Source organism: Chiloscyllium plagiosum, unplaced genomic scaffold (genome assembly GCF_037043375.1).
Source record: "Chiloscyllium plagiosum isolate Xiang-an unplaced genomic scaffold, Cpla_swu_hap1 HiC_scaffold_16, whole genome shotgun sequence".
NCBI lineage: Eukaryota > Metazoa > Chordata > Chondrichthyes > Orectolobiformes > Hemiscylliidae > Chiloscyllium > Chiloscyllium plagiosum.
Genome location: NW_028270154.1, coordinates 57,101,801 through 57,125,250, shown reverse-complemented (window position 1 = coordinate 57,125,250; position 23,450 = coordinate 57,101,801). Strand labels below are relative to the sequence as shown.

The following is a 23,450-nucleotide window of genomic DNA, read 5'->3' as shown; positions in this document are numbered from 1 at the left end:
ATACCCTACGAAGAGGCAGGCATAGCTGGGGCCCATGCGGGTGCCCATGGCTACTCCTTTTGTTTGGAGAAAGTGGGAGGATTGGAAAGAAAAGTTGTTCAGGGTGAGGACCAGTTCGGTCAGTCGAAGGAGGGTGTCGGTGGAAGGGTACTGGGTGGTACGGCGGGAAAGGAAGAAGCGGAGTGCTTTGAGTCCTTCGTGATGGGGGATGGAGGTGTATAGGGACTGGATGTCCATCGTGAAGATAAGGCGTTGGGGACCGGGGAAGCGGAAATCCTGGAGGAGGTGGAGGGCGTGGGTGGTGTCACGAACGTAGGTGGGGAGTTCTTGGACTAATGGGGACAGGACCGTGATCACGACACAGTCCTGTGTGAGCACAGGATTCCATCTTTGCAATCTTTTCATTGTATTGTGTGGCACTACCACTGTGCCAAATATGATAGGTTCAAACAACTTGAACTCAACTTAATACTTGACATTAATAAGGCTTTGTTGGCTTACCTGGTTGGATAGGATTCCATGCAATCTGAAAATGTGTGTCAGCATATACATCATCCTACAAGGAACCAACTTTGATTCACTCATAATGGTGGGTGAGCATCCTGGTGCCAGCACAGGACAATGTGCATGCTAAACATCATATCAAAGCACTTCAATTCACTTACAACCATTTGTGAAACATTATTGAACAATTAAAGAATTAATGGAAACATAGATTTCATAAACATGCCCAACATCAACAATGACAGCTGAGTGCTGGGTGCAAATGACAAAGGCTGATGTGCATGAAACTAGTTTTAGCCAGAAGTGCCAAGTGGATAATCAATCTAAGCTTTCTCCTGAGCTCCCCAGCATCAGAGTTTGTTGTGTATTAGAGATTACTTATTTTATGTTTGGACAGTGTTCCTTTAAGAGATAAGTCATGTGAGCACTGGTGAGTCACACTGGTCATCATCCAGTCAACTGGCATGTTCAGACTTGTTTTGCTCTCTGACAGAGTCCATAGCTACAGAGAAAAAAAATTAAAACCTTCCGTTGGCTTGCAGTAAATGATGAGTTTGTATGTTCTTTAGTTCTGACTGGAGCCTGGTAACTGTCCAATATGGAATATAGATGACTGTCTTCTGCCATTCAATTATTTCAAAATGATCTTAAGTAACAGTTGATGCCATTGGACATAGCAAAGGTTATAGGCCCTGACAACAGCTTGACTGTAGTGCTGAAGACTTACTCTTCAGAAATAGCTGTACCCCGAGCCAAGCTGTTCTCGTACAACTTAAACTGGAATCTAGGAGAACGTGAGGACTGCAGATGCTGAAGATCAGAGTAAAAAGTGTGGTGCTAGAAAAACACAGCCGGTCAGGCAGCATCCGAGGAGCAGGAGAGTCGACATTTCGAGCGTAAGCTCTTCATCAAGAATCAGTCATGAAGAGCTTACAACTCTCCTGATCCTCGGATGCTGTCTGACCGGCTGTGCTTTTCCAGCACCACACGTTTTGACTTTAAACTGGAATCTACCTGACAATGTTGAATTCTGTGGAGTGTAACTCAACACCTGACAACTCAAAACTTGTCAAAACCTGAAGCGGTGGTATAGTGATATTGCCACTGGATTTGGAATTCAGAAGCCTGGGCTATATCTCTTGGAATATGGCTTTGGATCTCATACAGCAGATGGTGAAACTTGAATTTAACTAATGAACCTGGAATTAAAAGCCAGTCTTGTGGTAACCTTAATTGTCATGAAACCCGAGCTAGTTCACCAATGTTCTTTAGGGAAGTAGAATCTGTTACCCTACACATCACTCCAGAATCATGGGAAGATAATTGATTCTTAACTGTCCTCTGAAATGACTTAGCAAGTGCGCTGTATCTAGCCAATACAGGGCCTAATAAAAGGAATGGACAAACAGACCACCTGACATTGTTGTTTCAGGTGCATTGTTGCTCAATGTCACAAGTAGTTCTATTGACCCTGCAAAATCCTCCTCACTAACTTCTCCAGTTTGCACAAAAATTGGGAGAGCTGTATCATAGACTAGTTAAGCAACAGTTAACATAGATTCCCACAGATTCAGATTTTACAGACAATGTACCAGACATATCCATCACTATTGCCAGAGGTGGTTGCATAATGGTATGCATTTGCGAGGCAGTTTTCCTTGGAGTCCTCAACATTGATTTGGGTCCTGTGAAATCTCATATCACCATGTCAAACATGAGCAAGAAAAGATCCTGCAGATTATCACTCATCACTCTCTGCTCAACTGTTGACACGGTTGACCTCATGATGAATAAAACTCAAGAATGCAATATGAGTTGCAAGGCAATGGATGTGCTCTGAAGAGGGCACTTCAATATCCATCACAAGGAGTGACCCAGCAGCACCATTACTGACCAGGTTAGTGGATTTCTCAAGGGCATAGTTGCCAACTTGGATCTTAGGCAGGTGCGAAGGAGCCAACAGGACCGAAAAACCTAGTTGACTTCATCCTCACCATGACAGTATCAGTTAGAAGTGTCCACGTGAAATCATTATTGAGATATAGTCCTGCCTTCACATTAAGGATACCCTCCATTGTGTTGCCTGGCAGTGCCACCATGCTGGATGGGATGTGGATTGAACAGATATAGCAACTCAAGACTTCAAGTCAATGAAGCACTGCGGGTATCATTAGCAGAACTGTAACCTCTTGCCCAGCATATATCAGACTCTAACATTACCCCCAAGCCAGGGGATCAATGCTAGCTCAATGAAGAATGTAGGAAGGCATTACAGGAGCTGCATCAAGCAGACATAAAAATAAGCATCAACTGGGTGAAGTTACAACACAGGTCTACTTGTATGCAGAGCAGAGTAAGCAGCATGCAACAGACAGAGCTAAGTGATGCCACATGCAACAGTTCAGCTTGACACTCTGGAGTCTTGTCACATCCAGTTATGATTGATGGAAACTATAAAATATTCTCATCCTCAACAATTAGGGAGCCAAAGCACAGTGGAAAAAATAGGGCTGAAGCATTTTCAACAATCATCAGTCAGAGCTACTGAATGGAGATTCATCTTGGCCTCTTCTGGTAGTTGGCAACATCATAGTTACCAGTGTTTAGCCAATATGATTTGCTCCATGCGATATGAAGCTTGGTACTACAAAGCTTAACGGCTGTAACAATATTCCTGCAATACTACTGAAGACTTGTGCTCCAGAACTTGCCATGCCACTAGCCAAGCTGTTCCAGTATTGTAATCAATTAATACACCAAACTATAGACAAGGCATTAATTATAGGTATTTTCACACACTTGAATTCCCATACTACAGTAGCTGAGCTTGATCATTTCTGTTTACTGTGGTACAGGCGCAAGACCTACTGAGCCATTGAGTGGAAAAAGATGAGTGACTGAGAGGAGAGAAGAAGAAAAATAAAACAAGGTTAATAAAGGAAAATGCAGATCAGGGCCTTTCTGTTTTATCACATATTTATATGGTGCAGTGCACTCTCTGTAGAGTGCATTCTTCACAAGAAGCAGCCCAAAGTTACTCCCAGGTTCCAAAAGATTGCATTTCTCTGCTTTGCTAAGATTAGATTACTTACAGTATGGAAACAGGCCCTTCGGCCCAACAAGTCCACACCGCCCCGCCGAAGCGCAACCCACCCATACTCCTACATTTACCCCTTACCTAACACTACGGGCAATTTAGCATGGCCAATTCGCCTGACCTGCACATCTTTGGACTGTGGGAGGAAACCGGAGCACCCGGAGGAAACCCACGCAGACATGGGGAGAACGTGCAAACTCCACACAGTCAGTCACCAGAGGCGGGAATTGAACCCGGGTCTCTGGCGCTGTGAGGCAGCAGTGCTAACCACTGTGCCACCGTGCCGCCCATTTTTTTCCCTGACCATATCACTCCCTGTCTCTGTGAGGTTAGAGCTCCTCTAGATCACTGGTATACTGTGGATTTTATAACACACAATGGGAAGTGATGACCTAGTGCTACTATCTGTTAGCCCAGAGACCCAGGTAATGTCCTTGTGAGGTAAGAACAATGACTGCAGATGCTGGAAACAGATGCTAAGTTCTCAGAGTTATTGTCAAAGGCCTTTTCACTCAATCTTAAGTGAAATATGAAACAGCCTTCAGTAGCATGATTCACTCAAGTGATTCTGTGACTCAAGTAAAGCAGTCAGCATCTTTAAATTTCCACAGGTTCTATTTCTTCAACTGGAGAACATCTTCTCACCATTTTCTGTGGCAGCTAAACAAAAATCATTTTTCCTTTGTTGACTCAAACATGCATTCCTTCTCTCACTCTCTCTTTGTCCAAAGTTTCTGAGATAGCCCCAAGTCAGTCCAACAACTTCTATCTTTGTGTTCAAGTGTGAAAATTAACATTAGATTTCAACAGAAGTAACCGTGAGTGCCCAGAGCCCATTATAATCAGGTTAGTAGATAGAACCAGCAGGAAAGTTATGTAATCCCCTTTTACCATGAATTAAAAGAGACAGTTTAATACGTAGAGTCTTTACATAGAAACATGAAACAAAAACAGAACTTGCTGGAAAATCTCAACAGGACTGGCAGCATCTGTGGAGAGAAATCAGAGTTACCGTTTTCGGTTCAGTGACCCTTCTTCAGAATGCCATTTTTGTTTCAGATTTTCAACATCCCTAGTTCTTTTGATATTGCATTGAAGCATTTTCAACATTTTTGACAATATAGTATGGTCTTGAATCATTCCTAGTAATATTGCCTTCCTGTGCAGGGTGTTTATTCACACTTTCAGAATCAAGGTAACAACCCATTAATGTAGCTATTTTAGGAAATAATTCCCACTATTCTAGTAGTTGAAGTGAGTCATTGCATCTCTTTAGTCCCATGATATTCAAGTTGATGATCCTGCTGGGAGAACATAAGTGCCAATCTTCTTTAAATCTTATTCATTTCGACCAAAATACTTTAATTTTCTTCTTTTTTACTTCTTTCCTCTCTGAAGCACCTGACTCACGCTTATGAGCTTTTCCATTAGCGATGGATGCCAACTGGTACTCATACAAAATGTTCACTCCCCATGCATGAAAATTGCAGAACTACTGTTTCCTTTCAGCAGTCAGTTTGTGAACCACTGTGCGAAGGGTCACAGGACAGTGATCGGAAATGGAAACCCTGGCTAATAATTCTCATCTGTGACCTAGGGCATTTTTCCTTTGGTAACAGTCCTATCATTAAACTACTTGACATCATCTAAATGATAAATGCTAGCATTCCAAAAAAAAATTAGTGGTATTTGGCAGATGGTTGAATCAGAATTTTAATCATTTTACAACCAGGGCAGAAAGCATTATGTATGTTATGTAGTCTTCCTTTTGATATTACAGTGGAAAACATGAATGGAAACTTTTTTTTAAACAGTCCAACACCACATGTTTCATCAAAAAGAACATGCCTATAAACATTTTAATTCGTGATCATGTATTCTTCAATTTTGGAATAGAGGGAGTTATTTTAAAAGTTAAGAAAAATAAATGCAAATCTATCCTTAAAAATGACCCGAAATTCTTTGCAATAAGCTTTGTCATTAGCTTATTTTTCTGGACACTTTTGTTTAAGTAGGCATTATGATTTCCTGTATATTTGCTTGCTTTGGCCCTCTCTTTAATATTGCATGCCAGCAATATTTCAATGGATTCTGCTTCTACTTTCTTATTTATTCACAGAACATGGAAATGGTTGCCCATCCAGAATTACCCTTGAGCAAATGGTGATGAGGCTGCCTTCTTGACTACTGCACTTTCTATGGTGTAGGTACATCCATAGTACTGTTTGGAAGGGAATTGCAGATTTTGAACCAAGTTGTGAATTACTCGTCACAGAATTTTCAGCTTCTTATTGTTCATGTTCTTTATATTAGCTTCCTCATGTAGATTTCTGATTAGTGATGATTCCCAGGAGGTCGATAGGTGATTCAGGGATACTAATTCCGTTGAACATCATAGGTAAATGATTAGATGATCTTTGCAGGGCATTTGTATGGCATGAAAGAAACCTATCAGACCAAGCCTGATATTGTCTACATCTTGCTGCAGTATTGTAGGAACTGCATATGGTACTGAATACTATGTAATCACCAATAAACAGTTCCATTATGACCCCAATGATGGAGCAAATCAAAATGGGCAGGGCCTATGAAGCTATCTTGAGGAACTCTGGCAACAATGTCCTTTGGCTGAGATGATTAACACCTAACAGCCACAACAATCATCCTTTATAGTAGTATGACTCCAACCAGTGGAGAGTTTTCCTGATTTCAATCGACTTCGTTTTCATGTAGGCTTCCTGATGCTATACTTAGTCAGATTTGCCTGGATGTCAAGTTCATCGCTCCAATCTCATCTCTGAAATTCAGCTGTTTTGTCCATGCATGAACTAAGGCTGTAGTGGGGTTTGCTGCCAAATAATCATGCCAGGATTCAAACTTAACAGATTATTGGTAAGTATCTTTTGATGTCATGGTTGATGATGCCTTTCATCTCTGTTAATGACAAGAAATAGATAGATGGGCCAATATGTGGCTGGGTTGGAGCTGTCTTGCTTTTTGTGGCAATGACCTGCCTGGGCAATTTTTAACATTGCTCGGTAGTTTCAAGGGCAGTTCTGGAAGAGATTGGTTCAGAGTACAGCTATTTCTGATCTTCAGATCTATAGCACTGAAGCCAAGATGTTGTCCAAACCCATGGCATCAACTGCAGCTAGCTGATTTTGTTTAATATCATGTGGATTAAATCTAACTTGCTGAAGATTGGCATTTATGATGCTGGGAACTTCAGAAGGAGGTTAAAAATATAATCCACTCAGCATTTCTGGCTGACTATGGGTTGGCAATCAGACACTAGGTGTTGACAGTGAGGCTGCAGGGATCAGAAATTTGGGGGGTGTCAAGATAGTGAGCAATTAGTGGTCCTAGAAATGTCTGAAGGTTGGGAATGATGGTGTAGCTAACATAAAGGAAGAATCATATGAATTTAGCACTGCAAATGGGAAAGGGAAGAAATATATAAATATTGTGTGTTTTCCCATTGTGGAGTAATAGCAATGATTGGAAAATGTGTCAGTCGTCATTATTGTAGGTGGGTAAAGTTAGGTTTCATATTAAATTAAGTAAATTTTAACAACTTTCCTTTTAGGTGCCAGGCAGTTTCAAGGGCAGTTTTTATTGACCACAGTTGGGGTCAATCTTTTGGGATAATTTCAACTTGAAAAACAGTGATTGAAAAGGGTGTTAGTCTCCCAGCACCCTTGGCATTAACCCGAACACCTATTCTTCTTTCTTTTCCAAATCTGGTATGGGTACATTTCCTTTTAGAAATATATGCTCCCATCTTGCTGGTGGGATGGTTAAAGCCTAAAAATTACAAAGATTCATACACCCAGATCTTTCAATTAGAATTTACGTATAAGTCTCATATCTGGTCATTATGTTGTAGTTGTTCATGGAAATTTAGTTAATTCAGAGACTATAACAGGGGTTCTTGACAGATAACTGGTCCATGCATTAAAAAAAATCAGTCAATCAAATAAATTAAAATATGGACCCAAACATATGTCCTAAAATGCAATAATATACAGGATACTTTTACAAGTCATACCATTTTAAAGTGTATCCTGGCCCTTTAGATTCTCCAGATTTCCCTGCAATGTTTGTACTTTTGAAATTGGGCTTTTATTTGGACTGTAAGTATACTTTAATATACTTCAGATTCATTGGTTTTAAGTATGTATATGCAGTTGATCTTGTGCTGTTCAAGGACACACCGACCTCATGTCATTTTGAAAATATGTAAACATGATTAAACTTATCAATGACGCACAAACTGATATTCCCATCAGTAAATGTACCTGCACTGTTGCTCTTCAAACAGTTTCAAATTCCAAGATTATTCTATGTTGGCTAGAATCAAATAGGAAGGGGAAAGTATCTCAACAGCTATGCATGAAGGGATCCTATCTCCTCAATGGGATCTCAACACCACCTTCAGTGATGTTCCTGTCCAGCAGATGGTAAGGATCCGAAACGGGCACTTTCAGTGAAAAAGATGCATAGTTCTAAATGTATGCTGATAATTGGTATCTGTCTGAACAGCTGGAAAAACTGCTTTGTGATTTTTATTTGCCTGACATTTTGCTTTTGGTTTTGTGTTGCTTTGCATTTTAGCCAGAGATTTTCTTCCTTTACTCAGTAACGCAAATGACGTTGGTCACTGTTTATTGGTATTAAAAACAAAAACTGAACAAGCTTCAGGAAACAATATGTGTTTCAAAGGAATCAGCAAAGAAGGAGATCTACTTATGGATGGCTTCAGATTGTTTATCAACTTAGATAGAGATAGCTGATCTTTAGTAAAAATCAGCTCAAAAAAAAAGTGGACTCATCAGATGAGGCAATATTAGAAACCTGGAGAATGATACTGTAGGAGTAAAGGTTTCTATCAGAGGGAGCATGACATTATTTCTGGCAGATAAGGCCCTGAATGCAAACCCTAATGTCAAAGATTACTTCTGTATTAAACGGTACCTCAGTTTAACTGTGCAAATTTGCTTTAAACTGGTGTTGTCCTGCCCGTAGCCCATCTTCCAAAGCAGTGAGATATTAATCAATGCAGGCAAGCCACATCTGAAACTTGAAACAATCAAAATAGTTCAGACTTCTACTGTTGACATTAGGTTAGTGCCCCTAAGCTTCAGTCACCAATCCTCCCATGCACACTCTAACACTTCAAATCTAAGGTTGGTCAAATTTGGAAATTGCACTTTTCACAGATCACCATGAATCAGCACAGTTCTGCTCTCCAGTCATTCATGAATATAGAAACTGAACACAACAATAACTAGAATAGATTGAATCACGTACTGAATAAAATTATAAAAGAAAAAAGTTTATGCAAAAGACATGCGATAAAAGATGTGGAACATATGCTCAGGGAGAATACAGAGATAATTAGCCATTTGGACTGGCTTGAAGGTGTGAAAAAAGACAATGGTGGTGGAGGGTTGCTTTTCAGACTGGAGGCCTGTGACCAGTGGAGTGCCACAAGGATCAGTGCTGGGCCCACTGCTTTTCATCATTTATATAAATGATTTGGATGTCAACATGGGAGGTATAGTTAGTAAGTTTGCAGATGAAACAAAAATTGGAGGTGTAGTGGACAGCAAAGAAGGTTACCTCAGAGTTCAATGGGATCTTGATCAGATGGACCAAAGGGCTGTTGAGTGGCAGATGGAAGTTAATTTAGATAAATGTGAGGTGCTGCATTTTGGAAAGGTAAATCAGGACAAGACTTATACACTTAATGGTAAGGTCCAGGGGAGTATTGCTGAACAAAGAGATCTTGGAATGAAGGTTCATAGTTCTTTGAAAGTGGAGTCACAAGTAGATCGGATAGTGAAGAAGGCATTTGATGTGCTATCTTTTATTGAGTATAGGAGTTGGGAGGTCATGTTGCAGCTGTACATGACATTGGCTAGGCCACTTTTGGAATATTGTGTGTAATTCTGGTCTCCCTCCTATTAATAAGATGTTGTAACTTGAAAGGGTTCAGAAAATATTTACAAGAATGTTGTCAGCGTTGGAGTGTTTGAGCTATCTGAAGAGGCTGAATAACCTGGGGCTGTTTTCCCTGGAGCGTTGGAGGCTGAGGGGTAATCTTATAGAGGTTTATAAAATCATAATGGGCATGATAGGGTAAATAGATAAGGTCTTTTCCCTGAGGTGGGGGAGTCCTGAACTAGAGGGCGTAGGTTTAAGGGGAGAGGGGAAAGATTTAAAAAGGACATAAGGGACCACACAAAGAATGGTGTGTGTATGGAATGAGCTGCCAGAGGAAGTGGTGGAGGCTGGTACAATTACAACAATTTAAAAGGCATCTGGATGGGTACATGAATAGGAAGGTTTTAGCGAATATGGGCCAAATGGGACTAGATCAATTTAGTATATCTGGTCAGTATGGACCTGTTGGACCGAAGAGTCTGTTTCCGTGCTGTACCTCTCTTTGATCTATGACTGAGGTTCATATACAGCACATTACACGTTCTGCTTAAACTACAAACAAGCCACCAAGTGAATGACTAAGATCTCAGCCATCACCATATTAACTATATCAGAAAGCTGGTAGCGGGTTACTCATGTGAAAGGAATTGGAATAATTTCTTTCATTGACTATTGCTCAATTTATTAAAAGATATCTGCAATATATATTATAACTTAGTAACATGCTGCTAAATTGCAAGTAATTCATCTCAAATAGATATGGGTTAACTACTGAAGTTTTCTCTAACAGTAACCAATTTACCAGGAAATGGGATTATATCCACAGGAAGGCATGTCTAAATGCTCAAAATATATGCTTATGGCAGTGGTCACACAGATACACACACACACAAACACTACCAACCGCACTGCATCGCCATGGCATATTTCTGACCCAGATACAATTTGGTTTTGCATTTCACTGCTGCACTTTGGAGTGGGCACCGCCCTTCAATCTAATGCTGCTGCCAAGATAATTTGTGCTCAGTGCAAACTACCAAACCTGGGCAAATCCATCTCATGAATTCGACCCAGAGGGCATTTTAGGGTTCCTTTCTCACTCTCTTAGCACTTACTTACTTTGCGCTGACTTTGATGCTCAGAACATCCTTGCCTTGCCTTTTGTGCTTGCTCCTCAGCTGGAGCTTAAAGTCTCACAGTATTTTACCTTGATTTGCCTTTTGGTGTGGACAGGTTGCTGTATGTGACTGTGTTACATTAATCTCACATCTGCATCATGTGCCATGGCAAAAACTCTGCACGTGCTTCAATGAAATGGCCATGTCTCAAAGTCAACATGAGTAGTCCTGAGTTAATTCTAAGACAGGAGTGTACTGGCACTGTCGGTCAAAGGCTCTAACATCTGCTCAGCAACAGTGACACCCAACTTGAATCTAAAAAAATGCTGACTGTTGGAGGGTGCAGGAGGCATCAGTGCCTTCTCCTTCAGACGGCAAAGAGGGCATATCTTCTGGGTCAGTTTCTAGACTGCTGAGACTGTATTGTTGCCACTTGTACATGCAGGAGACAAAAGACAAAATGCATTCTGGACAATGGGTAAATGTTATGACATATTAAGAAAACATTCACAGAGGTGGCAATGGGAGAGTAGCGCAGAGTGGGACAATGCTTTTTATTTGCTTGCAGTGACATGGTGTCTTTGGTTTTCATCATCGCTGGCAAGCATCGGGGTCCTGTTCTCATTGGGGGGGTGAGAAGCTGAATAATTATGAAAACCTCTATTTGTATTTGTGCTCTTGTTATTATTGTAGGAGCGGACAGCTTGAACCACCCCTGAAAGAAATTCAAAACTGAAGCAAACAACAATGCATGCTAATACAGGAAAATTAATCTAGTGGAACACCTCCAAGGTACACCAGAACAAAGAAAGAAACTGCATTCATATTGTGTCTTCAAACCATTAAGATCTCCCAAAGAGATTTATAGCCAATGAATTACTTCAATATTAAATTCTTCCCTTTGACGTAAATGTACATGTTACAGAACAAAGACTGGTGAAACAATAATATGGGTTGTTTATTTGAAGATAAGAACATTTAGACATATGGTTAACTGAGAGACCAAGTATCGATACAGCTTATCACAATGTAGGAAAGGCAAACAGCTAATTTGTACGCAGCAAGGTCTAACAAACAGAAATTTGATAATGACTAGGTAATCTGTTTTGTTGGCTAGTAGACCAGCAAGAAGATCATTGAATGTTGCACAAGTATTCCAGCACTGTATGAGAATTAAGTGACCTAATGTGGTGGTGCACAGGTGGACATGAGGTTAAGTAGTGTACAATATTTAAGTTAACCTTTGTGATTATAGATGATATTATTGAGGCACAGAATGTAACTAAGAAAGAGAAAGAATTGAAGGATAGATGAGTTGATAATTATTTTGAGAAAGCTTATGGCAACTGTAGAATTGAGGAGAGAGGGATGGTACCTAGTAATGGGTATCCTAAATGATAGCAGCTAATATGGGTATGAAGGAGAGGAGCTGAGTGATTAAGAGCCGTATGGGGAAGATATTGAATGGCCAGTCTTTAGAATTTAAAGGTAAGACATGGTGGAAAGGTGAGAGGGAGATGGTGCACTATCATGAGAGTTTCAGGATAGAGGAATTAGAGAGTGATTTGGGGCTGCCAAGCAATTAATAACTAACATAATCAGCTACACTTCAATTTCTATTCCTTTATCTTTAGAGAAGGAAATATGGGCTGTACCCTGGGAGTGACAGGCGTGGGAAACTGCATTCAATTTTGTGAGAACTGGAGCATTGAAGGTACAGAAAGGAAATGATTGAGCAGGTTAGTGATAACAGATAAATGTAATGGGCAGAAACTCAAACATGAAGGAGCTGGGAATCTGCATTTAAATTTGTGAAGAACAGAAGACTGTTTATATCTCCCCATGGCCAGAATAAACTATTTCAGGAGGAAGCATATGCAGTGAGGCGGATCATGTGCGTTTTGCAAAGTGGTGCAGAGGTAAGTTTTAATCGGGTGGTGTGATGGACAGAAGAGGGTAAAGTACTCAAATTGGAAATTGCTGGAGAAGTACTGGCTGGAGGAGTACTGAGAGCATTCGTGAAAATTTATGGCAAAGTGGTCATGTTGCTAGCACTATAGTTATTGGGGGCGGAGGGTGGGGTTACGGTGCAGAAAGGGAGGAGTTTTAACTCTGCAGTATGCATGGTTAATCTTTCAAATAGCCAGATTAATATCCTGGGGTCTATCAACAATATAAATTGAGATTAAATGCCCACAGGTGAGGGAATTATATTGGATAATAATTTGTGCTTACATAAAGAGAGGAGGCATACAGTGGTCATAGCGTCATAGTCATAGAGATGTACAGCACGGAAACAGACCCTTCATCCAATCCGTCCATGCCAACCAAACATCCCAACCCAATCTAGTCCCACCTGCCAGCACTTGGCCCATATCCCTCCAAACCCTTCCTATTCATATACCCATCCAGATGCCTTTGAAATGTTGCAATTGTACCAGCCTCCACCACTTCCTCTGGCAGCTCATTCCATACACGTACCACCCTCTGTGTGAAAAAGTTGCTCCTTCGGTCTCTTTTATATCTTTCCCCTCTCAACCTAAACCTATGCCCTCTAGTTGTGGACTCCCCGACTCCAGCGAAAAGACTGTCTATTCACCCTATCCATGCCCTTCAAAATTTTGTAAACCTCTATAAGGTTTGGGCAGCACGGTGGCACAGTGGTTAGCACTGCTGCCTCACAGCACCAGAGACCCGGGTTCAATTCCCGCCTCAGGCGACTGACTGTGTGGAGTTTGCACGTTCTCCCCGTGTCTGCGTGGGTTTCCTCCGGGTGCTCCGGTTTCCTCCCACAGTCCAAAGATGTGCAGGGTCAGGTGAATTGGCCATACTAAATTGCCCATAGTGTTAGGTAAGGGGTAAATGTAGGGGTATGGGTGGGTTTCGCTTCGGCGGGTCGGTGTGGACTTGTTGGGCCGAAGGGCCTGTTTCCACACTGTAATCTAATCTAATCTAAAAAAAAGGTCACCCACTTGTGTGACCAGCAGGCATCACAAGGGCGACAATGTATCATATCACCACTTTAAAGGGACACTATAGTTCATTCTGAAATATTTTCTTTGTTTTTGTCTTATCTGCAATAATGGAAATTATTTTTTCCCAAATCATCACCACTCCTCTCCCTCACCACTCGACCTTAGGGGAGCTGGTAATTTATTATTACTCCTATGAGTACTCAAAAAAAAAGGTTTCTTGACACAGAGGTGCATAAGAAATAAGAGCAGGAGTACAATATTCAGCCTGTTAAGCTGACTCTACAACTTAATAAGATCGTAGCTGGCCCAATTACAGCATTAATTACAGTTTTCTGCTTGTTTCCCCTTCATCAATGACTAAGTTTGTGATCATAAATTATGACTGTGAATATATTCAATGACACAACCTCCACTGTGCTTTGCAGAAAAGAATTCAAAGACTGATGACCCTCTGAAAAAAATAACTTTAACCTCATTGTAAATATTTTTAAATTCTGCCCCTTAATTCAAGCTCCTCCCCCAAAAAGATCAACATCTAGCCAATCAAACCTCCTTAGAATTTTACACATTCAATAATCTTCTGAATGCCAATGAGTGAAGACCCAACCTGCTCAATATTTCCTCATAAGCCAACATCTTCATCCCAGGAATTAGTCATGGGTGCTTTGTCTGAATTATTTCTAATGCAGGTATATCCTTCTTCAGGTATGGACAATAGAATTGTACAGAGAACACAAGGCATTCTTTCACCAATGTGTGGATTTAGCAAGAAACTTCTTCTTTATATTCCATCCCACTTGCAATAAAGTCCAACATTCCACTTGTCTGCCCAATTAGTTGCTCTAATTGCATGTTAACATTTTGTGATTCATATAAAAGGACAATCAGATCCCTCTGTACTGCAGCATTCTGCAATCTCGCTCAAGTTAAATAATGTTCTGCATTTCTTCTTTTTCCAAAGTGGACAATCCACTACTTGCCCACATTATTTCCCAGTTTTTGGCCAATCACTTAATCAAGCATATCCTTTAGTCCAAATTTTTATCAGGATAGAGAACCTCTAAATTGTGGCAAAAATAGTAGAACCTAGCTATTTTTGAATTCCGACCACAAACAAAGCACCTATCATTTTTTTCTGGATAAGAAGGGACTTGACTCAGGATTAGAGTATGCACGATTTATGAAGGTAGTTATCCATTAAAATCATCAGTTTCCTCCCTACACCATGATTTTGTTTAGATGGGTCTCTGAAACCATAAGTGTGTAGATGCGACCAGGTAAGAGCAGGTCTGAATCTTGTGAATTTGTTCAGATAACCAAAGTTCTTCCCTTTTAGAGAGGTAAAGCATATGTTTGGATCTGATCCTGGTCCATTTTGGAAGGAAGTAAGCTGCCCTTTGGTGGAGATAAGGCACCTTTCGAGAGAGATGAGGCACCTTTTGCAAGTGATCACGTATCCATCTGAGATAAGTTTTTTTTGGGATTGTCAAAAATAGATATGTGTGTATACAAAATGTTTAAACCCTGGAATTGTCAAACTGGCAAAGACAATACTGTCAAAGAATTGTCAAAACTGTCAAAGGACTGGCAGATTTATTAAAGAACTGGCAAGTTATCAAAGGACTAGAAAAGCTTTCAAAGGGACCAGTCAAGGCATTTAAAATTTCAGGCATTTGTTTCGATATGGTTTTATGGAGATTTAGGAATTTAAATGTAGTAAATATGTTTTTGTGAATTAGTGGCTTTCTCAATATAGTGAAATCTGATATACACTTAGTTCATTTAATGGATTCTACACTTGATCATATGAATCCAGACAGTAAGTAGGCTATTGGCCTTTCAAGCTTGCTCTAACATTCAAGAAGATGAGACTCATCTGCCAGTGTTCTGAATTACACATTCTCATCTATCCTCAGTAACCATTAGATTCCTGTTAGTCAAGGGAACCATCTACCTCCACCTTAAAAATATTCAATGACCCCACCTTTATCATTTTCTGAGGCCAAGTTCTTAGTCAAACAATCCTCTGAGTGAAGGACCACTAACTTGTTGCAGGTATCAATCTCATAAATCTCTCCAATGCATTTTCATCCTTTCTCAAATAAGGAGACAGAAACTGCACACAGCAATCAAGATGTGCTCTCATCAATGCTCTATATAGCTGAAACATAACATCCTTTCTTTCATAAAAACAAAGGAGCGTGGATGCTGGAGATGCAATCAGAAAGTGCTAGAGGAACTCAGCAGCTCTGGCTGTATCTGTGAAGAGAGAAACAGAGTTACCATTTGGGTTTAGTATGACTCTTCTTCAGAAATCTTTACTTGCATGTTCAATTACACTCATACTAAATGGCAGCATTCCATTAGCCTTCTTAATCACTTGTTGTATCTGCATCCTAACGTTTTTTTGTGATTCATGCACTAAAACACCTAGATCACTTTGTATCTCAGAATTCTGCAGTCATTCTCTATTTAGCTAACACACTTTATTTGTCCTGTCAAAATGAATAACTTCACGTTTTCCCATATGATAGTAACAGATTTTTGTCCATATTATAGTAACAGATTTTTGTCTACTCACTTAATCTATATATGGGCATACATTCTTGTTGTGACATCTTCATAATATACTTTCTTATCTTTAGGTCATCTGTATATTTCGTGATAATGCCTTTGGTCCTCTCATCTAAGCAATTGCTATAAAGTTTAAAAGGTTGAAAGCCCAACACAGACATCTGAGGGACCTCACTCATCAGATCTGGTCAATATGAAAAAAAAGACATACTTATCCATATACAGAGAAACCTCATTTATCCAAATGACACAGACGGAGAGTATTTTGTTCAGATAATCGAATGCCGGACAACACAGTTAAGCCAAGCATCAGGACCTTGTGATGTTATCCAGATTAATCCAAAATTTGGATAATCGAATTTCCTCTGTACTCTGTTTTCTGCCAGCTAGCCAATCTTCGATCCATTCTCACATGTTAGCCTCTACTCCTACTTTATGCAAAAAGCTTTTGCATGAAACCTTGTCAAATACTTGCTGGATGTCCAAGTACACAGCATCACCAGGCTCCCAGTTATCCACAGGACATGTTACTCCTTCAAGGAACTGCAATAAATTTCTCTTCCACAAAATCATTCTGACTCTTTCCTACCACTTTGCAATTTTCCAAATGTCTAGCTACAACTTCTTAATGATCCATTCTAACACCTTCCTCATGACAGACATCAAGCTAAATGGCCTAGTATTTCTTTCTGCCTCCCTCTCTTGAGACCATAAGACCATAGAACATAGGAGCAGAAATTAGATCATTCACCCCATCCAGCCTGGTCCACCATCCAGTCTTGGCTGATAAGCTTCTCGATCCCATTCTCCCACTTTCTCCCCATAACCCTTGACCCCTTTTACAACCAAGAACCTATCTATCTTCATCTTAAATATACTCAATGACCTTGCCTCCACAGCCTTATGTGGCATGGAATTCCATTGATTCACCACGCTCTGGCTGAAGAAGTTTCTCCTTGTCTCTAAAAGGTTTTCCCTTTACTGTGGAGCGGCACAGTGGTTGGCGCTGCTGCCTCACAGCGCCAGGGACTCGGGGTCGATTCCAGCCTCAGGCGACTGTCTGTGTAGAGTTTGCACAGTCCCCTGTGTCTATATGGGTTTTCTCTGGATGCTCTGGTTTCCTCCCACAATCTAAAGATGTGAAGGTTAGGTGAATTAGCCATGTTAAATTGTCCATGGTGTTCAGGGATGTGTAGGTTGGATGCATTAGTCAGGGGTAAATGTGGGATAACAGGGTAGGGGAATGGGTCTGGATAGGTTACTCTTCGGAGGGTTGGTGTAAACTTGTTGGCCTGTTTCCACACTGTAGGGATTCTATGATTTTCTCTAAGGCTGTACCCTTAGATCCTAGTCTCTCCTACCAATTAAAACATCTTCCCAACATCGATTCTGTCCAGGCCATTCAGTATTCTGTAAGTTTCAATTAGAGCCCCACTCATCCTTCTAAATGCCATTGAGTGTAGATGCAGAGTCTTCAAACTTTCCCCGTATGGTAAGCTCTTCATTCCTGGGATCATTCTCATGAATTTCCTCTGAACATGCTCCAGGGCTAGTATATCCTTTCTGAGATATGGGGCCCAAAACTGCACATAATACTCTAAATGTGGTCTGGCCAGAGCCTTGTTGAGCCTCAGAACTACGTGCCTGCTTTCATATTCGAGTCCTCTTGAAATAAATGCCATCATTGCATTTGCCTTCCTAACTAAAGGAATCTTCTTGAATCGAGAGGTATATTTGCTACTTTCCAATCCGATAGAGCCTATCTAATGGACTTTGGAAAATTAACACCAACACATCTACTACCTCCTTAGCCACCTTTTTCTAAGACCTTAAGATTAAGTCTATCAGGCTTATCAATCTACACGTCCACCAATTTGCTGATTTTAATTTTACCAAGTTCTTCCCTTATTCAGTCATGATCTGCAGGAATTATGAGAATTTTTTTTGTATCCTCTATAAATAACCAACAATTATTATGTAGGATTCTGATCCATGTGTAGAGTGGAAAAATCAGATGGGAAAATGTCATCTAAATGAAGAATTCATTGAAAGCTTGGAGCAATTTCTTAACCAACATGCTATGGCATTAACCAGACAGGAGGCTACATGAGACCTGGTTTTAAGTTATTAATGAATTACTGACCTCATAGTGAAAGGGCCCTGGGTAACAGCCACCAGAATCAATGTTGCCTTGAATTTCCTTACCAGCTGCATGGGTCTCCAAGGCCCATACACAGCAGTGATTTCTGGAAATGGAAGTTAATGCCACAATTGTCATAAAACATGCATAACCACACAGCTTTAGGGAAATTTGACTGAATTTTATACAGCTTGAGGGACAGAAGTGTAGGTCCACGAATATTATTTTTAATTTAAAATAAGGTCAATAGAAAACTGGTGGCAAGCATCTAAGGGGAAATTCCAGAAATTGCAGAATAGTTATAGTCCAACAAATAGGAAAATCTCTCAGGGACGGAATGACCATCTGTGGTTAAGTAAAAAAGTCAAAGATTGTATCAAACTCAAAGAAAAGACATATAACTGTACAAGAATAGGTGGCAGGTTAGAAGGTTGGACAGAATATTTTAAAAAAAAATTATCAGAAGATTAAAAAGGAAGGAATATTTGGAGTAAAAGAGAAAGGCAACAATAGAAAAACAGATTTTGAAAGTTCCTTTAGGTATTTAAACAAGAGTTGACAAAGTAAGTGTTGGTCCTGTGGAAAATTAATTTGGGGAATTAGAAATGAAGAATAAAGAGATAGCAGATAAATTGAACAGATATTTTGTGTCAGTCTCCACGAGAGAGAATACGCGTAGCATTCTGGAAATAGCGGTACATCAGAAATTGAAAGGGAGGGGGGAAACTCGTGAAAATTACAATTACCAGGGAAGTAGTACCGAATAATTGTTGAAGCTCTGAGTTGACAAGTCTCTAGAGTAAGAACGTTTTGAAAACAGGTCACTGGACTTGAAACATTAACTCTGTTTTCTCTTCACAGATGCTTCCAGACCTGTTGAGGTTTTGTTTCAGACTTCCAGAATCCGCTGTTCTTTGTTTTATTTTGGTATGGATAGAATATTGACTGTCTAATAAGAAACAGTGAATAGAAATATAGATAGCCAAAAGTAATTATATGAAGACAAAGAATGTGTTAACAACAAGAAAACTCAAGTTTTTAATGGGGAAAACTCATAAGATGTGATATCCTACCCACTTTCCTGTAGGTCTCAAAACTTTGGTCGATAAGTATGGCTCTTTGCAAAAGGCCTTAAAAATGTGGATGCTACAACATATGTTCAATATTGTATGTAGAGATCAGAAGTTAAATATTGTATATAGAGACCAGAAGATAAATGAAAAGGTGCTTGATATTTCACAGGCAAAACTGCTAAAAAGTGATATCCAGAGAAGAAAATTTCTTTTTCAGTTTTACAGTCATTTGATCAGAACTTAAAGCTACTGCAATGCTTTCCAGAAGAAAAAGTGAAGGATAGCATTCAAAATTGGGTCATATAGTGGTTGCAGATGACCTACATTAGATGAATGAGGATGGCACAATACAGAATGCCATACCATGACAGCAGATCTCCTTGCAAGAGCAGCTATAAGCACAACAGCAGCAAAGGTTAACTTCTGGCTTCCTCTGTAACTAACTGGATATGGAGTTAAACAAGCTATGTTGCATGAGAGGCTAAAGCCCTGAAGTAGTTAGGTTACGAGTAGAAATACTCTACAGAATAGCTGTAGAAATTATAGTGTGAGGGCAATGGGCTGGTAGATACAGCTTAATTTGGAGGGTTGCAAAAGTTAATATTGTGATGCTTAGAGAAAGATTTTATGGTTTATAGTGGTGGGGGTTGGTTCTTAGTGATCTCACGGATCGATGACGACAATTGGAAACTGTAATCACATGGCAGTGGTTCAATCACAGGAAGGAAAAGAGGTTTGTTGAAAGTATCAAGGAGGGAACACTACTGCTTCTTATTGGCCTACAGCTGATGCTGGAAAACCACTTCCTCTTCCACACAGCAAATCTCATCTCTCTTAAAATGCTTTCTTTTTCAGAGATCTAGAAAACCAAGCTGGACCATGTTAAAGTTGAAAGAGAGATAAAATCTGGGACATGTAGTTTCATTAAAATATTTAAATTAATATTCTATCTACTAGCAGTGGGCTTGTCATATGCTCCTTTTGATAAACTAATAAGTTGGACTCATTGGAGTCGCACTGTGTTTGGGTTTGAGATTTTGAAAATTTAATGTCACATTTTGGGGACTGGTTCAAATTAACCTATCACTCTTCAAATCGACAATAGTATTCGAAGATTGTGAAGTGCCTGTTGCTGTTTTTTAACTTTTATTCAGGCTGCTGGGGGGGGGCGGGGGTGGGGGTGGGGGTGGTGCGCGCACACACACACACACACACGAAAAGAACACTGGAACAGTTCTAAATTTCTATAATTATTTCTTCCAGATCGTTTGCTCACAATAATTGCTTGAAGTTTATTACATCAATGCGGTTGCTTTCATGCCCTTAAATGGGGAACATTTTGCTTCATGGGAGGAAAACGATTATGTAAGCATGTCACTTTGTTCAGTTCAGTTGGTCCTCCAATCCTCTGACTGTGATGTATTGATTGCTGTTAAAATTGCTGAAGTATGTATGTTACTATATTTCTTTTGCAAAAACTATGCCTTAAAAATCAGTTCTAATTTCCAGCTGAGGTCCCTTTCTCATCCTCTTTTATCTTGGAGCCCATTTATGTCCTCATTAAACTGACTTTAAGTAGATAATCAGCTCTCTGGGAAAGTGTCAATTCATGGATGATAACAAGCAGCCAAAATGAATTATAGATTTGTACAAAGTCCAGCATTAGATTTGGCAAGGCACACATGAAATTCAAGCGCGAAACCACTGTAAACATCATTATAATTTATCCCTGACCAGTTGTAAGTTTACAGAACAGCAGATACCTTCGTGAAGTGAGAAGACAATAGTGGCAAGGAGATCACCAAGAATTCTCAAAAAACATGTAGTACAACATGCATTAGAAGATAATGAGCAGTTAATTCCAAAGACATAAAGCACAAGGAAACATTGCATTATTTCAATGTGTCAGTTTGAACTTTACAGAATTTTTTTGTGTATTTGGAATAGAGGTGTATATTAGGTATAATGTCCTGCATGCAAAATAGGATAGCAACTAGCACAAACAACTACATCAAAGTGTTTTAAAAATATTTGTTTGCAACAGAAACAGTAAATGTTTTAATAAATTTGATATCTTGTTTCATTTATTTATTTATTTTTCCCTTGAACAAACATGTCACACAGCTACTTTGAACTTAGGAGAGATTTAGTATTTTATCAGTGGAAATGTCTGACATTATTAGTTTGCCATAACTTTAAAAAAAAATAAAGTTGAGACGAGCCTCAACAAGCCTTGTTTGTGAGGTGAATTCCTGAACATGTCATTTAAGTATTTTTATTATTACTGTAATCTGCTCGAAACTCATTAAATAGTTACATTGAACTGAATTTTGAAAAACTGCTGAAAGCAGGAACTGCTGTGTGTGACCCAAAAATTGATTGGTGCCAGACAGTATACTAGTCTGCTGGTATTATCCTACATCCAATGAGATTTTCTTGCTTTGATGTAAAATTCCAACCATGAATTTTGGCCTTATCCTGCATCAATACATGCTCATTTTTTTAACAACACCAACTGCACTCCAGCTGTAGTTGCTGAATAATGATCATTCACAAGCTGGCTGATTTTTCCTTTTGAATTCAGGAGTGAACAAGGCAAACTGAACAGCACGTTATCTACATGCCGAGCTGTGATGACTTCAGATCACACTAAAAATCTCTTGATCTCTAGGACACAATTACGTATAGGGTGACACCTTTAAACACTTCCCCAAGAGAAAACTCTCTTTGATACTAATAAAATTGTACAACATTGTTTTCAATGTCTGTTACTGTTTAATACTGCCATTTCAGATTGTGATCTATTTTCTGATGCCATATTGCGAGTGATCTAGGAATACCATTAATATGTTCGTAGCTGTGACTCCAGAGATCCATATGGGGTTCACGTCCTGCTCACAGTATGGAGATTTATTTATTGGGATTCTCCTTTATGGATACCTTTTTTGGTAACTTTTTGTGATGGTGGGAGCTTGACATTACAATGGCTGACAGCTTTCCCACTGTGGATGCATCCTGGCAGACGTTACCTGTTTATGAAAGTGAGGGGGTGAGTTTATCAGCTCCACAGGAGAGAATTACTTTCCTTTGTAAAGCATACTTTATACTTTAATACATTATTTTTTAATATTTTATAAGATTATGGAATTAGAATCATGCCACAATCCCAAGTAAAGCTCTAAAATGAGTTCTACATCTGCTGTTTTATTAGTACAATCATTCTGAGAGACAGGAGAGTTTGAATTCAAATCATATGGGGGGGTCACTCCCTCTGTCCCTTTCAGTGCCTCTGATAAAAATATATGGGAATGTACTGGCATGTTGGATTCCAGCTGAAATTCCATTTCCAGCAAAATTTACCAGGGTGACTATACTTGAAAAGTCATGACAGTTCAGGGTCGGTATCTGCCAGGTTAGCTGCTGTAATCACATTAAAAGATTGTGACAGAAATACATTGCCCTATATTGCCTGAGGGAGCATAAGCTATCATTCTGATACGTGGACCAGGTTTTGAAACTTGCAGATGCCATTGCCATGAAGTAATTCCCATGACACATGTCAATGAGGAATGCTGTTTCCTTGGAGGTAGAAGATAAGCTTAAAAGTCTTTCACCATTGCCATATCCTGTTAATGCCTTAATCTAACATATATTGCTGCTAGTCTATGACCCGATGAAAACTGGACTGCCCAGTTCTTTGCTCTCAAGCCATTATTTCCTCCATCAAGCTGGATTCATTAGCTCAATTAGATCAAATTTGAGCCAAATACAACACAAAAGACAATATTACATTTTGTGCAGTGCAGATATTTCCTCCCCATGATCTTTAAGCTTTTTTTTTGCCAAAGGCCATTAATACAGCTTGAATGAAAGCATCTGGTGATGTCTCATTTTATCTTCTGGTGTAATAAAGCAGACAGTAGAATTCATGGTCTGTTTATCAGTAAAACAGTAAAAAATTCTCACAGGAAACAGACTGCTTTTCCTGTCTCTTGTAGGACTTCACAGCTGAGACATATTTAC

The 23,450-nt window shown here is 39.6% G+C and overlaps 1 protein-coding gene and 1 long non-coding RNA gene across 2 annotated transcripts in view; one reads left to right on the top strand and one right to left on the bottom strand.

Moving 5' to 3' along the window:
* Positions 1-23,450, bottom strand: part of neurl1b (neuralized E3 ubiquitin protein ligase 1B) — a 498,938-nt gene that overhangs the window by 110,462 nt on the left and 365,026 nt on the right. The window lies entirely within an intron of this gene.
* On the top strand, positions 11,358-21,509 carry LOC148147551 (uncharacterized). Its single transcript, XR_015759657.1, has 4 exons — positions 11,358-11,457; positions 12,300-12,404; positions 19,216-19,281; positions 20,691-21,509. It is a non-coding gene; the product is annotated as an uncharacterized LOC148147551 (long non-coding RNA).